Source organism: Chrysoperla carnea, chromosome 4, assembly GCF_905475395.1.
Source record: "Chrysoperla carnea chromosome 4, inChrCarn1.1, whole genome shotgun sequence".
Taxonomy (NCBI): domain Eukaryota; kingdom Metazoa; phylum Arthropoda; class Insecta; order Neuroptera; family Chrysopidae; genus Chrysoperla; species Chrysoperla carnea.
In genome coordinates this window covers 65,635,235-65,650,663 of record NC_058340.1, presented here as the reverse complement: position 1 = coordinate 65,650,663, position 15,429 = coordinate 65,635,235, and the positions used below count along the sequence as shown (strand labels likewise).

At 28.2% G+C, this 15,429-nt stretch overlaps 1 protein-coding gene across 3 annotated transcripts in view; it reads right to left on the bottom strand.

The window, feature by feature from the left end:
• The window catches only part of LOC123298325, a 130,136-nt gene that overhangs the window by 88,565 nt on the left and 26,142 nt on the right, over positions 1-15,429 (bottom strand). For all 3 annotated transcript variants that reach the window (XM_044880296.1, XM_044880297.1, XM_044880298.1), the window contains one exon: positions 1,811-1,862. The gene's annotated coding sequence lies outside the window, so the exon portion shown is untranslated. The remainder of the gene's footprint in view (positions 1-1,810; positions 1,863-15,429) is intronic.

The following is a 15,429-nucleotide window of genomic DNA, read 5'->3' as shown; positions in this document are numbered from 1 at the left end:
AGTTAAATTTTTCACAGAAAATCTCCAATGTATTTAGTATCTTGTAGTTTTCTTACCCAACATATGTTATATCTTGTATACACATTTGTAGATATTTTCGCGATGGAAGAAACTATAAGTACCAACGTCTAATATCACGCTTTTGGAATAATATAAATTTAAAAAGAATTTTACAGGAAGATATATTTTACTACGGACCCACTTTTAAGAAGCTGCGTAGAAACAAACTTTATCCAATATTATATAAATTCTTTATGCTGCATTGATTAAAGATGTTTTTATAATATTAAAATAATACATTGTTACATATTTTTAGTTATATAATCATTGTTATCTAATGAAATATTTGATAAATCTGACATTTCAAGGTTATATCAATCCAAGTAAAAGCTACAAGATGATTTCTTCTAGTTTATTCATAGGATGGTTTTTTTAAAATTAATTAATATATTTTTAATATCAATGAAACTGGTTTTATTGCCAACTCAAAGATGTGAATCCATGAAAGAACACTCTTTGCTTTTGTGCTGCTTTATTTTTTTACACACAAAATTAATTCCTGTAGAAAAATCGAGTACATAAGTAAAAATAGCATTTTTGATTCTTTGTAGGAATGATTCTACGAAGTACGTCTGAAAAGAGACTTGGTAAAGATCTCTTCTGGCGAAACCTAAACGCAATCAAATCGGAAGCATTAATTGGAAAGGTCGAAAATTTTCATCATCCTGAACCAAATCATGCATTTAACAAAGCCTTTCACGGAGTAAGTCTTATATACTTCATCATCCTGGAGGCATCATAAAATACAAGATAACTTATAAAGTTAAGCTTTAAAATGAGGCTAATTTCGAAAATATGTTCGAAGAGGAAGATAACTCGAAAATCCCATATAAAAGACGTAGTACCCCTACTCAAAAGAAATTCGAAAGGTATGGAGTAAGAACACATTGAAGAATCGTAAGAAAATTTGCTTTTTAGTAATAAAATTTAACTCATTCTCAAAATATAGTTTTATCTAACTGAAATGAATCATTCAGTACATAATACAAATCATTTTTTTTTTCTAATATTGAAACAAAATATATAGCGGTTTTAATTATGATTAGAACAAGAAAAATTTTCTAAGAATATATAACTGCATTTACTATTGAATTTCCGGTCGGTATATTCACTTTGAATATAAAATTTTGCGATTTTAGATATATCTACAATTCAAGATAATAATTCGGTTAGATTTCAATCAAAAAACAGTCTACCACCACCCAAAAAGCTTATTTTCGGCAATATTAAATATTTCAAAAAAAATATTTTGGGTTATAAATCAAATTAAAATATATATGTTGATTATTTTTGACTGGGGATACGAACCCGCATTGCTATGGAAAATAATTTCCGATAAATGAAAGAAATAGTTTCCTAGTTGAGAGATAATCATCATAGATTCTTTTCGAGCTCAAAACTTTCTGTAGTTCAAAAATTTATTTTTCTTGAAATTAATTTAGATAACAAATTAATTTTTTTAAGATTGAAAAATTTAGACAAAAAATCCACACCTTTTTATTAGAAATGTGAAAAATTCGTAGCTCTTAATTATTGTTTTCTATTAAATTTTTTTTTATAAAGGATGAGTATCGATAAATATCGTTTAATTTTCGCCCCCTCTTAAAACATAGATACTTTTTAATATTGTTCATTTAAAAACATTCAAAAGCCAGAATCATTTCAAAATGATTCGTCTTATTTTGGGGAGTGATAAATGGACATTATTAATACTCCTTCTTAATTAAATAAATAATAATATTGTACTTACGTTGCTAAAATAGTCCTTAATTAAAAATGACGCTTGATGCGCTGATCACCAACTGGAAAAAAAAATTAAAATAAATTAATTTAAACAATAATAATTATGAGTCAACAATTTGTTTTATTTAAAGAAATTTCATATAGCAGACAAATCAATGAAAATCTATTTTTAGAAAATTACACAATTGATCTACGCAAATGAGTTTTTTTTTTTAAATATATTTGTTACTAAAGCGGAAAATTAAAAATTGCGCGTACACATGGAAAACTTGTTTTATTTTTTAAAATATAGTAATGAATTTCATTAAAATTCATCAGCTATGAGATACGTGCTTCAAAAAATTGATTCAAATTGGAAAAAATTCATATGCCTGTCAAAATCTAATACATTTGGAAAAAAAATATTGTTCCTAGCTTGTGTCCGTCCTGTAATATTAATTTCTAAGGTTTCTTTTAAAATAAAACTCAAAATACAACTATATTGCAATCTAAAGTGACGGTAGGGTCAGTCACGTTTTGTTCTGTAGTTTCGGCCTCGATTTATTATACCATGTATATATAAAATATACATAGTATATTAAGTTTAGTCCCAAGTTTGTAAAGTCTAAAAATAATGATGCTAGGAAAAAAATTTTGTCATAGGTGTTCATAAAATCACCTAATTAGTCCATTTCCGGTTGTCCGTCCGTTCGTCTGTGGACACGATAACTCAAAAACGAAAAAAGATATCGAGCTGAAATTTTTACAGCGTACTCAGGACGTAAAAAGTGAGGTCAAGTTCGTAAATGAGCATCGTAGGTCAATTGGGTCTTGGGTCCGTAGGACCCATCTTGTAAACCGTTAGAGATAGAACAAAAGTTTAAATATAAAAAATGTTTCTTATCAAAAATTAAACAACTTTTGTTTGAAACATTTTTTCGTAAACATCACTGTTTACCCGCGAGGGCGTCAATTAGGCGGAAGTTTTCATAATATGTACTATACTTGATTAACAGTTATGTATGTGTCACATGTTTGTATGTGTAATGAAATCAACACTGACTATGCATGGTATTTCAACAATTAACTCAGTCAATTGTTTGTTTTCACTTGTTTTTCTAATAAATTTGATTCTTAAATTCCAAGGTTTTTATTTTAGCGTTTTCCACTGTAATTTGTCCCCAGTTACAATTTAAAACCATAAATCCTGCATAAAGAAAGATTTTCTAAGTTTAAAAACACTCTCGAATGCGATTTTCTTTTGCATGTAGTGTCAGTCACATTTGTCTTTTGTTAAATAAATCATATTTCATAAAGTTTTAAGAGCACATTTTTTACTACAGCGAGATAAATGTAGAATCAAATCTAATGTCAGTCACATATGAAATCACCCAAGTCCATTTTTCATAAAAAATATTTTTTTAAGAAAATTATAATAGAAAAGAAAATCATATCGTAAAATTTTCGTTATAACACTGAAAATAATATAATCCTTAATATTTCATAAAAAACTCTTAGAAGGGGGTAATTTTTATCCAAAACTAGGAAATTATTGATACAGCTTTTTGGAAATTCCATACTCCTCAATCGCTTTAGTAAAGCTAAATTTCGATTACTTTAGAAAAACTACTTTTAAAATAAAATAATTATAAAAAACCTAAATGTTTAATTGACAACGTTTAAAAAAATTTATTGATTTAGTAATAGAAAAATAAAAATTATATTATGATGCAAAAAATATAATTAGATTACTTAATAAATAAATAATAAAAACAATATAATTTAAATAAAAAATTAATAATTAGCAAATTGTGATCTTTTATTGATGAGAGATTTCAATAACAAAAAATTGATTTTATGTTTGTTCATCAAAATTTTAGTAATATAAAATTAAAATAACCTTTTTCTTAGTTTTTTTTGTGTTTTATAATTCAATTAAGAACAATTACAAGTAGACCATATAGAATTCGTACCATTTCCTGTGACTGTAACACTGTTTCCAATTTAGGACACATAAAAGCTATAAAAGCGAATATTTTGGATAGTAAAATTCCTTGCTTTTCAAGTTGCTGTATTATTCAGTATTGGAAGAAACACGGTAGGAAATGGTTTCGAAAATAAAATTTTTGAAAAATAAATAATTAATAAAATTAAAAACCCGACTGCGTAAATCTGAAAAGAAACAAACAAGTCCAGTAGTTTACATATCGCTTTAACAATCGGGAACCATTACTGGGAAGATTAGAGCCGGAGATTTTAATGAACTCCGACTGTTAAAATCGTTATATAAACTATTGGACTAGTTTCCTTCTTTTCAGATTTTGTTAAACGCACTCGGTTTTTGATTTTTTTTAAATTATTTATTTTTCAAAAATAATTGTACGTATTTCTGAAATATTTTTTCATAAATTCAATAAAACTGCAATTTCAGAAATATTTTATATAATTAATTTTTTCTTTAAATTTGATTGGCAATAATATTTTTGCATATGAAACTTGCAGCAAAATAATTCCAATCCTTTTATGGAATTCAAAGTCCAGTACCGCGTCTGGTTTTAACCATTTTACTCATAATTTTCTAACGAATTCTAAATTTAATTTTTATAACTTAAGTAATAAAATCTATTAAGATGTGTAAAATTTGCTAAAATCATAATTCGTGGTAAGTTAATTTTTATTGTTAAACAAAATCAAAGTATATAAACATACAGTCAAACCTGGATAAGCGAGAGTTCAAGGGAGCATAATCCCATTCTCGCTTATAGAGGTTTCTCACTAAACCGAATTTCTTGCTAATGCAGTTACATGGGTAGCGTTTCTCTCTGATAGAGGTACGCAGCAATAACAAATCACAGCAAGTACGAATGAATTATATTGTAGCTATAGTTCCTCCTAAATAATATAAATAAATAAAGCTCGACTGTCGCTTATAGAGGTATGGATAAGTAGAAGACTCACTTACGCAGGTCCAAAAACGACTCTCTCTTACAGAGGTTTCTGTTTCTCGCTAATAGAGGTTTTCGGAGCTTAAAATGACGGGTCCTGGCTATTACTCTCACTTATAGAGTTTTCTCACTTAGCCAGTTCTCATTTACCCAGGTTTGACTGTACATGGTATAAAATAATATTTGTGATTGACGAATTGACGTCACTAAGTCAAATATACACGAAAAAAAATTAACCGGAAACCTCACCTACATGCAAAAAAATAACAATAATATTAATATTTAAGTGATTCACGACTTTAGATATTAATTCCAACATTTTAATAAAAGCTGGTATCTATATCTATCTATACGTTACCTAGCAATTTAATACTTGTGAGCAATTGTTTTAATAAATTTTATTGTTTCTGTAGAAGATGAATGATTTTTCTGCATAATGTATACAATTGGGGAAATTTTCAAAAAAACGGATTTAATATTTGTTTTATGAGTCAATATCGTGGATAGTAAGTAACGTTAAGACTTATTAGCAAGTATTTCATAATTGCAATTTTTTTGTGGCTTTAAGGTTGATCGAATATTAAGAAATTTAGGGGGTCCCCTTGTGTGACGACTCATTTTTATGAATTTTTGGGAACTATTTTTGACGTAAAATGAAAATACAGTCAAACCTGGGTGAGATCTGGATAAATGAGAAAACTCTATAAATGAGAGTAATAGCCAGGACCCGTCATGTTAAGCTCAAAAAACCGCTATTAGCGAGAAACAGAAACCTCTGTAAAAGAGAGTCGTTTTTCCCTCGTGGACCTCCGTAAGTGAGACTGCTACTTATCTATACCTCTATAAGAGACAGCCGAGTCTCAATAAGCGACAGTCATTATATCATATTACATATTTACTACATTCGTACTTGCTGTGACTTTTTATTGCTGCGTACCTCTATAAGAGAGAAACGCTACCCATGTGCTTGCATTATCAAGAAACTCGGGTTAGCGAGAATGAGACTGTGCTCCCTTGATCTCTCGCTTATCCAGGTTTGACTGTATATTACTTTGAGGTTTTTATCATTTATTTCTTATTATTTTAAGATTATGTAGGACGCTAACTACTTCCACGATTTCGACTGATTAGCTTATTTGCAAGAAAAAAATCGGCATTTTAATCTAGAAGTCCAAATTCATGAAATGAACTAGAATCAGTTGAAATTAGATTTTTGGCAAACTGCTGAAAAAAAATTTAAATGTCATGATCTCTTTTCGTTACGAAAAAAGTTTTCGTTTTCGAGTTATGATGGAGGAAAGTTTAAAAAATGGAGAAAACTAATTTAAATTGAATTTTTAGTTTTTTAATGTACTTGTATTATTGAAAAGTGATTCAGATCCCATAAATTTCCACTAAGGTAAAAAAAATGAAAATAAGAGCAAAATTTTTTCCTTTCGTTCAGAAAAATAAAATACCCGAACTTATTTGCATTGACGTTCATAGCAGGAAATATTTCCTTTAATTGGTAATTTGTATTGTCTCAAAACATTACACAATAGATATGTTAAATTACTCTTTCATAACTCATCAAAATTTAGTTTTTAGTTGTAAAAAGTTAATAGATGTTTTTCCTCTAAAAATGGGGAAAATTATGATTTACCTGTAAAGAATAAATAAATATTTCAATATTAATACGAATGCCCAATGTATTTATTTACAACTTTTATAATTGCAAAAATATCTAGACTTTTGTGAAGTTCTATACCGAAAATTTAAAAAGAGAGATAAAATGATTATTAATAGAATAATTCTAATTGAAAGCTTCTTTAGATATATAATTAATTTAGATTTGAAGTCAACATTGTATTTAAGTTTGATTTAGCTTGAATTTAAGTCTTCGAAAGCTTCTTCAGATGAATAATTAATTTAGATTTAAAGTCAACAACGAATTTAAGTTTGATTTCAATAAAAATTGTTCCTGATAAAAAAATTTTAAAAAAAACAATCTAGTATAGTACAGAAGAAGGTATAATGTTGAACTTCACTCATCTGATAACCAGATGAGACCCATATTTTATGGTTTTTTGCAGGCAAGAGTATATCATTATTTTCTTAATTAAATCATCTTTCTTCTGATACGAATTTCGATTAGTTAACAGATCTGTGTAAATCTGTTCATACTATATGAACAGGTAAGCCAATATAGGTGACTACACCGATCTGTTAACCAATCGAAATTGGAATCAAAGGAGAGATTACTTAATTTAAAAAAAAAATTGGTATAGGCTTGCCTGCAAAAAATCGTTCATGGAAACAATGATTAAATTTAATTTAATTAAAAATAGCCATGATCATTTTTTGATAGAAAAATTATGATAGGAGTGTTTATAATCAACAAAATTTCATAAAAAATATGTGTCAGATGGGTGAAGATCGACCTTATTCTGTCTTTTAGGCTAGTATAATCTGGTCTGGTTCAAAAATGGTATTCATAATAGATTTGTCTTAATTGATAAACAAGCAGATGATAAAATTAGAGCTAGAAAAAAATTTTCACTATTATTTCATGGCTGTTTTCTTGAAAACAAACCTTTCAAAATTCGTGATAATAGGAATTATTTAAAAATTGAAAATTATTAAAAGTGAATAAATGTTTGACTCAATTAAACATTGTCCCTAATTATTCAAATTAAGATGGGCATTTCTGTGGGCTTTATTATGTTAGTATTATTAAAATTATTATTAACCAGCCGTAATAGCCCAATTGGGAGAGCGTTAAACTGAAGTTCTAAAGGTCCCCGGTTCGATCCCTGGTATCGGCATATAATTTAACTAATTAAAAATAATTTTGTAATCTAGCTGAATATTTTTATTGTGAGTCCTGAAGGGGATATATTTTAACAAAATGCATTGTCCCTAATGATTAAAAACTTGATTCAATCATGGATTAGTCATAAATTTCGATAATAGTTCATAAGTCCTGCCTTTTGGTAAGAAAAGGTTTGGTCTTATTCACAAACCTCCAATTAATTTAAACATGAAACACACCCCCCACATCGTAGTCATCATTAAGAATTCAATAACCTCTAAATAGTCCTAATCACGATTCCTAGGAATATTAAGTATGTCTTTACAAGATGAAATTGATATTTACATATAATTATATGCATTTACAAAATATAAATTACATGTTTTATATTAAAATTATGTTATTATTTTACAGGATTTATTAATGTTTGTTATAGAATAACAAAGATGTTTATATTAAAACTAAATGTCCAACCTTTGTGTAGTCAAGTATTTTTATAAATCTTTTTTAGTACAGTACGAATCGGCGCTTGAGTAGAAACAACTATTCCCCATCTAAACTTTTTGATACGATTCTCTTCAATATATAAAGGCATTTTGCCACTTAGCCTTCCTTTTATTCACAATTTGATGGATTTTAATTTTTTGGTGGGGAACTATTTTTTGAAAACGAATATTTGACCTTGATACTCCCTGATATTGTAACTTTCTATAAGTCCAATCGTTAAATTAACCTGATTTTTATAATTTTTGGGTCAAAAATACCCCATAAACCGAGTTTCATCAAATTCCAACACAAAATTTTTTTTGCGATTTTCTCGATTTTTTCAAAGGGTTAAAAAAATTGCAAAAAATCGAAGAATTTGTTTTATCTCCAATTTCGATGAAACTCAGTTTATAAGGTAATTTTGACCCATAAATTACAAAAATCGGGTGCATTTGATGACTGGTCGAATAGTTTTTGAGAGACGGGCTAAAATCGATGCAAATATTGCCATATCTCAGAAACTCTGCATCCAATCATCAAATTAACCTGATTTTTATAATTTTAGGGACAATAAACCGAGTTTCATCAAATTCCAAAACAAAAATTCTTTTTGCGATTTTCTCGAATTTCCAAGAAATCGAGAAATTTTTTTTATCTCCAATTTTGATGAAACTCAGTTTATAAGATAATTTTGACCCAAAAATTACAAAAATCGGATGAATTTGATGACTGTTCAAATAGTTTTTGAGATACGGGTTAAAATCGATGCAATTATTGCGATACATAGATGATGCGGTTGTATCTAAGTTCAATAGAGAAATCAGTGTATAACATGTAAGGTTACAATTTTGTATGAGTAAGTGAAAAAAAAATTATTGTCTATTTAATATTAAAACAACCTGTTAAATTAGAACATTTTTTGATTATTCATCGATTTTACAGAAACCACAGTTTACACGATAATCGAATTATTAATATAATTATGTATCCGATAATTACTGGTATTCGATAACGGTGTTAAATAATATAATAAGTATTATGTCGTTTTTTTTAGGTCATAGAACTCGAGTTCCTAAAAGCCATGAGTCAAGTTACTTTCATAGTAATTCATTCATATTTTTAAAATCCGGGATGCTCATAGATACTCATCAAATAAAGGTCATTTAATTTCCTTTGGTTTATATAATTCGCGGTGAGATCTTATCTAAATCGGGAATTTATTTGCATCATCAAACTTGTTAAAACCACAAAATAAAGAAATCTTGAGAATGGTACAAATATGATGAACAGTTTTTACCATTACGACCCATTAATTTTTGCAGTAATACTCCTTCAAAATGTAGGATTTAGTTGCCATAAAATTGAGCAGTATCTAAGACTAATTTAAACGCCCAAATTGAGTTATTTTTCATGTAGAAGTCCATGCCACAAATAATTCGGTATACAGAACAAAGTACAGCGGACATAAATCTTCAAAATTTACGTGCTTTTAAATCTAAAATCCAAAATTAAAATTTTTTCCCTAAATCGATAATAGTAGCTTACATTTTATCATGGTTAGACGTAGAATTTGAACTGATATCGTAATATGAGAGTAAAAGTTCTGTTTGTGTGACAACAGATATTTAGGCGTCATTCGACTTGCGATAAAATAGCCAGCTAAATGATGCTCGTTTTTGCCTCATTGGAAACATACCTTTAAACTTATCTAACCACATAGATGAGACCAACAAACAGACCAATTAGCAAAATAATATTAATGCAGAGTGAGGTGTAAATGGATATACAGTGGCTTTATTTTTTTACTTATATGACGTTAAAAAACTAACGAATGCGTAATTATACAGCATGGTACATGGTATTTCAACAATTAACTCAGTCAACTGTTTGTTTTCACTTGTTATTTATTATAATAAAGATATTAATGCCTTATACAACTGTATATCTACTAATGACCCACAATTGTTTTCTGTATAAATTGAATTTTTAGCAATTTTCTTTAAAAGATGATATTATTATGCTAATTTACAATTTAGTGGGCGTATTATTCATCATAGATATAGTATTTTGAACACTTGTGAATACTTTAGTACCAAGCATTAACTAGCACCAAATTAGTTCCTGTTTCAATTAAAATCAATGATTTAGTCACCAAAACATAGAATCATTATATTAATTGTTTTAATAAAATTTAATTTTAAACTTTGATTCACAGATAAATTAAATGGTAGTAAATACAATTTCATTTAAGATTGTAATTACTAAAACTGAAACTAACCAGTTATTATTATTAAGATTGATAAACGGAAATGACGAAGTTTTATAAGATTTTTAATTTCTTAAAATTGTAGTAAAATAAATATGACTGGAAATATTTTTGACTTAAGGATTGATTAACTGGAGATGTTTTTCAGGAAATTGTGAAAATTTACGAAATGATTCTTGGATGATTACTTTCTTCAATGAATATTTCAACAAAATTTTGCACAAAACATACAATTTTTCTTCTTTTTCTCAAACAAATGTCAGGAGTTATAATTTAAATAAATACAGGAAAGCTTCATGAACGCTACATATAAAAAAAAAGTTGGGTAGAGTCAAAAAACAGTGACAAGGTCATGGCTTAATAGCACATTTTTAGATAGTAGCAGATTTGGGTGCTTCTACAAATTAGGCATGCTTTGAGCCTAAGTAAGCTGTAATTTACCATGAAAATGGATGATATGAGACCGACATTACATTTGACTCAAAAGCGTCAATGGTTTTAGTTTTAAGGTAGTACCAGCATGAAATCACTTTTCGACAGATTTGGCCGAATTTTTTTTCTCGGGTTTATAATAGCTTTATTTATGAATTCCTAAAATTTCATAATTTTTGACCGTTTAGATCGCGAGATATTTAAAGACAAAGTTCGCGATTTTGAGGGTCATGTCCCATTTAAAGCATGTAAAATGTCCGGTCTCTCCAACTATTTTTTATGATATTATTATATATTGAAGAAAAAGTAGAAAAAAATGTTTATACAATAAAATTCTAAAAAAAAAATTTAGAAATTAATTTTCACTTTCGAGATATTAATTTTGACGTAAATTGATCGAAATTGGGACGTTGGCATAATTATTTCCCATTTTAAACGGTCAAAATTTCTGAAACTTTGGGAATTAATAGTAAGCATTATTAAATTCTTAAATTTAATTTTTCGTTAAATTCTGTCGAAAAAAAAATTGTACCATTGCTTTAACATAGAAACTGCAAATACCATGCTGGTAATACCTTAATATTGTTCTATGGTTGATTCTACATTTATTCCTGTATAGTAAAAAATTGCAGCGTTGCCAGATTTACTGCACTAATTCAACTACTCTATAGGGAAGTAATTTTCTCTCTTTCTAAGACATCGCTTTCTGTCTCACTCCAATAGTAATACACGGTAAGAATTTTTTTTGGATATAACTATGTCAGTATCGGTGTGAACGCCATATTTTTTCGTTTGGAACGCCATACTGTTGAGAGAATAACATTAGCAATAGCTATGGCGGACGAATCAATACAGTATGGGCGTCAAGTCCATATTGGTTGGCCATACCCCACAATACTTCTGGTGGATAGCTTTATTCAATACTGTAATATTACTTATGCTAACATAGATACTAATTTATCCGTCCCTATACCATACCAGCATTGTAGCAAACGCCATGAATTAATTACCGTGTACCTTAAAATTAAATAGACATTTGTTAAAGATAAAATCATCTTCAAAGGACATGGAATTACCACCAACGCATTGAATTATCATGAATATGTCAAAAATATTTCAAAATTTTAGTCATAAAAACGCACTTGTAACTGTCAATACATACATTTATTGATTTCTTGCACTTGAAAAATAAATTTTACTCGGAACCTCAAAAAAAATAAAATATAATAAAAACAATTCATATGATGTAATGCATATTAATTAAAATAGTTTATACGGTCTAACAATCAGGTAAGGGAATTCCATTTTATTGTTGAATTTAAGAGAAGATTTACTGAATCATAACAAATGTAAATCTGTTTTTTTTTTTTTTCTTATGTTTTTAGTAAGTCATTACAGGTAAATAATATTGTACATTGAATGAATTAGTAATTAGATTGAAGGTGAGTACAACTGCAGCAGTTTTAAGTAAAAAAAATCGACTTAATGTTTTATTATACTTCGACTGAAATTTGTGTTTATGCATTAAACGTAACGTAAATAAAAACAAGTGAAAGCATACAATTGACTGAGTTAATTGTGCAATACCATGTATAGACAGTGTTGATTATTACACTGTCACATTACACATACATAATTGATATTTCCATATAATACATACTATATACAATTTGCGCCTAATTTGCGCCCTCACGGGTAAACAGTTATGTTTACGAAAAAATGTTTCACACAAAAGTTGTTTTTTTTTTTTTATAAGGAACATTTTTTACATTTAAACTTTTGTTCTATCTCTAACGGTTTAGAAGATAGGTCCTACGGACCCAAGACCCAATTGACCAATGTTGCTCATTTACGAACTCACTTTTTACGTCCTGAGCACGCTATAAAAATAACAACTTGATACATTTTTTCAACTTGATATATGAAACCTTTTACTTACACTGCTTGCACTTTGTACAAAATGAAAATGTGAAGTAATGCCAGCATAATTTTTTATTCCTTAAGACTTGTAAGTAGGTATTTAGGGTTTTCAAGGAAAAGGTTTCATATCCCACAGGATCGCTTCTTTTTCTATGCCTGCTTTAAGATTCTTACACATTTAAATAATAGAATCTACTATGAGTAAAATAAATGCAAACGTAATTAAATCATCTTAAAAACAAATAATACGTACTTATATTTGAGACGAAATAAATAGTAAGAGAAAATGCCATCTCAACAATTTGTACACCTGCTGCAATTTGATGTGAATGATTCGATAATATCTAAAAGCAAATCTCCACAAAGTAAACATTGATGTATATACTGCCTGTGAATCATATCGTTAGCCATATATATTATGTGAATTAAAAAGAGTCCTTACGGAAGTTCTTATATATAAAACAAAAAGGGATCGTATATGTGTATATATAAAACCAGCCGGTCAGGCTCATCACTTGAAGTTGTACACATACAATACCAATAACACACAGTACACACCCCCTCTTTGTTTTATACATAAGAACATCCATAAAAATTCTTCTTACTTCATATATATTTTATATGACTAACGAGATAGCTTACGATCGGTACTTATAGCTATATTTGAAAAAACAAGGTTTTATTTATCAAAATTTAAAAAATTTGATAAAAAAGGAATCGAATCGAGGAAATAGTTCTGTTGTGGGTTACGTGCAATCTGACTAGTTTTGAATTTACAGATACCTATCATAAGTGTGTCGAATTGATTACGTGCAATTTTAAAGATATTTCATCATTGATTTATACACAAAACTATCTAATAATAGTGGACAACATAGGTAACTAAATTATGAATAAATAAGTAACGGAACAAGACGGAAAATTATTTTTAAGGGACCCCTAGCAAAAAATTTAAATCTTTATAGTCTCAATTTTTGTATAAAAATGCCTGGTTATTAGTCTGTTACTAATTTTCAAGCTTATCAGCTTCCTACTGACGAAAAATTTCTCACGTTTTAAAAATTTACTTCTTTGGAAAACAAGCTAGAGAAATACTATTTACATTTAATTTTGTTCATTATGTTTTTTATATATCATATCTGTTATAAATTTGCCTATAAATAAAAAGAAAGTAAATTACTGTTGATAGTACAGTTTCCATAGCCTGTTTTTAGCCACGGGTACCACACTGCGGATTTCCTCACTGGTCGAGTTAGTACTCTGTTATACTTATTTAGAAATAAGTATCTGCATTTTTATACCATGTATATGTATGAAATATGCCAAGGTATGCTAGTTTAGTCCCAAGTTTCTAACACTTAAAAATGTTGATGCTACGATTAAAATTCCGCTGTAGGTATTCATAAAATCACCAAATTAGTCGATTTCCGGTTGTACGTCCGTCTGCCTGCCGTAAGCACGATAACTCAAAAACAAAAAGAGATATCAAGCTGAAAATTTTAGAGCGTGTTTAGACGTAATAAATTAGGTCGAGTTCGTAAATGAGCAAGATCGGTCAGTTGAGTCTTGGGTCCGTAAGACCTATCTTGTCAGCCGTTAGAGATAGAACAAAAGTTTAAATATGAAAAATATTCCTTATAAAAAAATAAACATATTTTGTTTGAAACATTTTTTCGTGAACATCACTATTTCAAAAATTGTTTGTTTTCACTTGTTCTAATATCATATCAATATATTAGATGAATAAAAAATCACTACTGAACCCTATTTCTTTGCGTATTTCAAGTTCACTTCAACACTTAACTTATTTAAATGCAATATTAACAAATATTTTATTAATTGTATATTGGCGGTATTTTTTTTTTTTTCGTTTAATGCGTACGTAATACAAATATTTTAAAATATTCATAGAATTTAAATATTAACCAGCAATCGTAAGCTGATTTTGATGAACCGGATTTAAAGAGAAATCATACCACTCATTCACCATACTCTGAGTACTGATTTAGGTATTAACCAACAACAAACGCTAAAAGCCTTAATAATAATTACATTCAGCAAATAAACAATAGTAATTAAACGACTCTACGTGCGTTTAATCTCATATTATCTTACTTAGTCTCTTAAATTCATTACACAAATGCATAAAGGTAGGTATATAAAAACGCATGTTGATAAGTCCGAGACAAGTTAATTTCTTTGGTTTTTTTGTTTTTACTTTAATATTTTGAGTTACAGTGTGATGCACATTAATGAGGCTAATTATTTTTAATTAGCGATAATATTTAGTATTCTCCCTGAAAAGTACAATCTACACCTCTCTTGCGCCAGCGACGCAAAAAACGAAAAAAATTATACAAAGATTTTGTGAAACAAACAAAAAAAAGGATTTTTTTGGTCAATAATTGCTAAAAAAAGATAATAATCTGTTTTTGATTGCCGTTTTATCTTTTTGGCAGATTTTCAATATTTGAGAGCTGGAGTTATTTTGAACAATTTAACAAAGATTTAAGTCGATAGGTCAAAAAGTTATCTGGTTTTACGTTTTACAGTTTTTTAAGCGATTTCTGGACCACATAATAAGCTAAAAAATCCCTCAAATGCTTCTTCCTATTCCTAAGTAAGTTGCTGATCTTTTTACGAGAGTAAAAAAACACACTCAAAATTGGTAATTTTTGTTTTGTACTAATAAACTTCAAAAATAATACAAATTTTGCTTTTTAATTTGTGTAGTCTAAACACATTTAATAATACAAACAAATGAAATTTACAAAATAAAAAAAAAAACCCGACAAATTCGATTTATT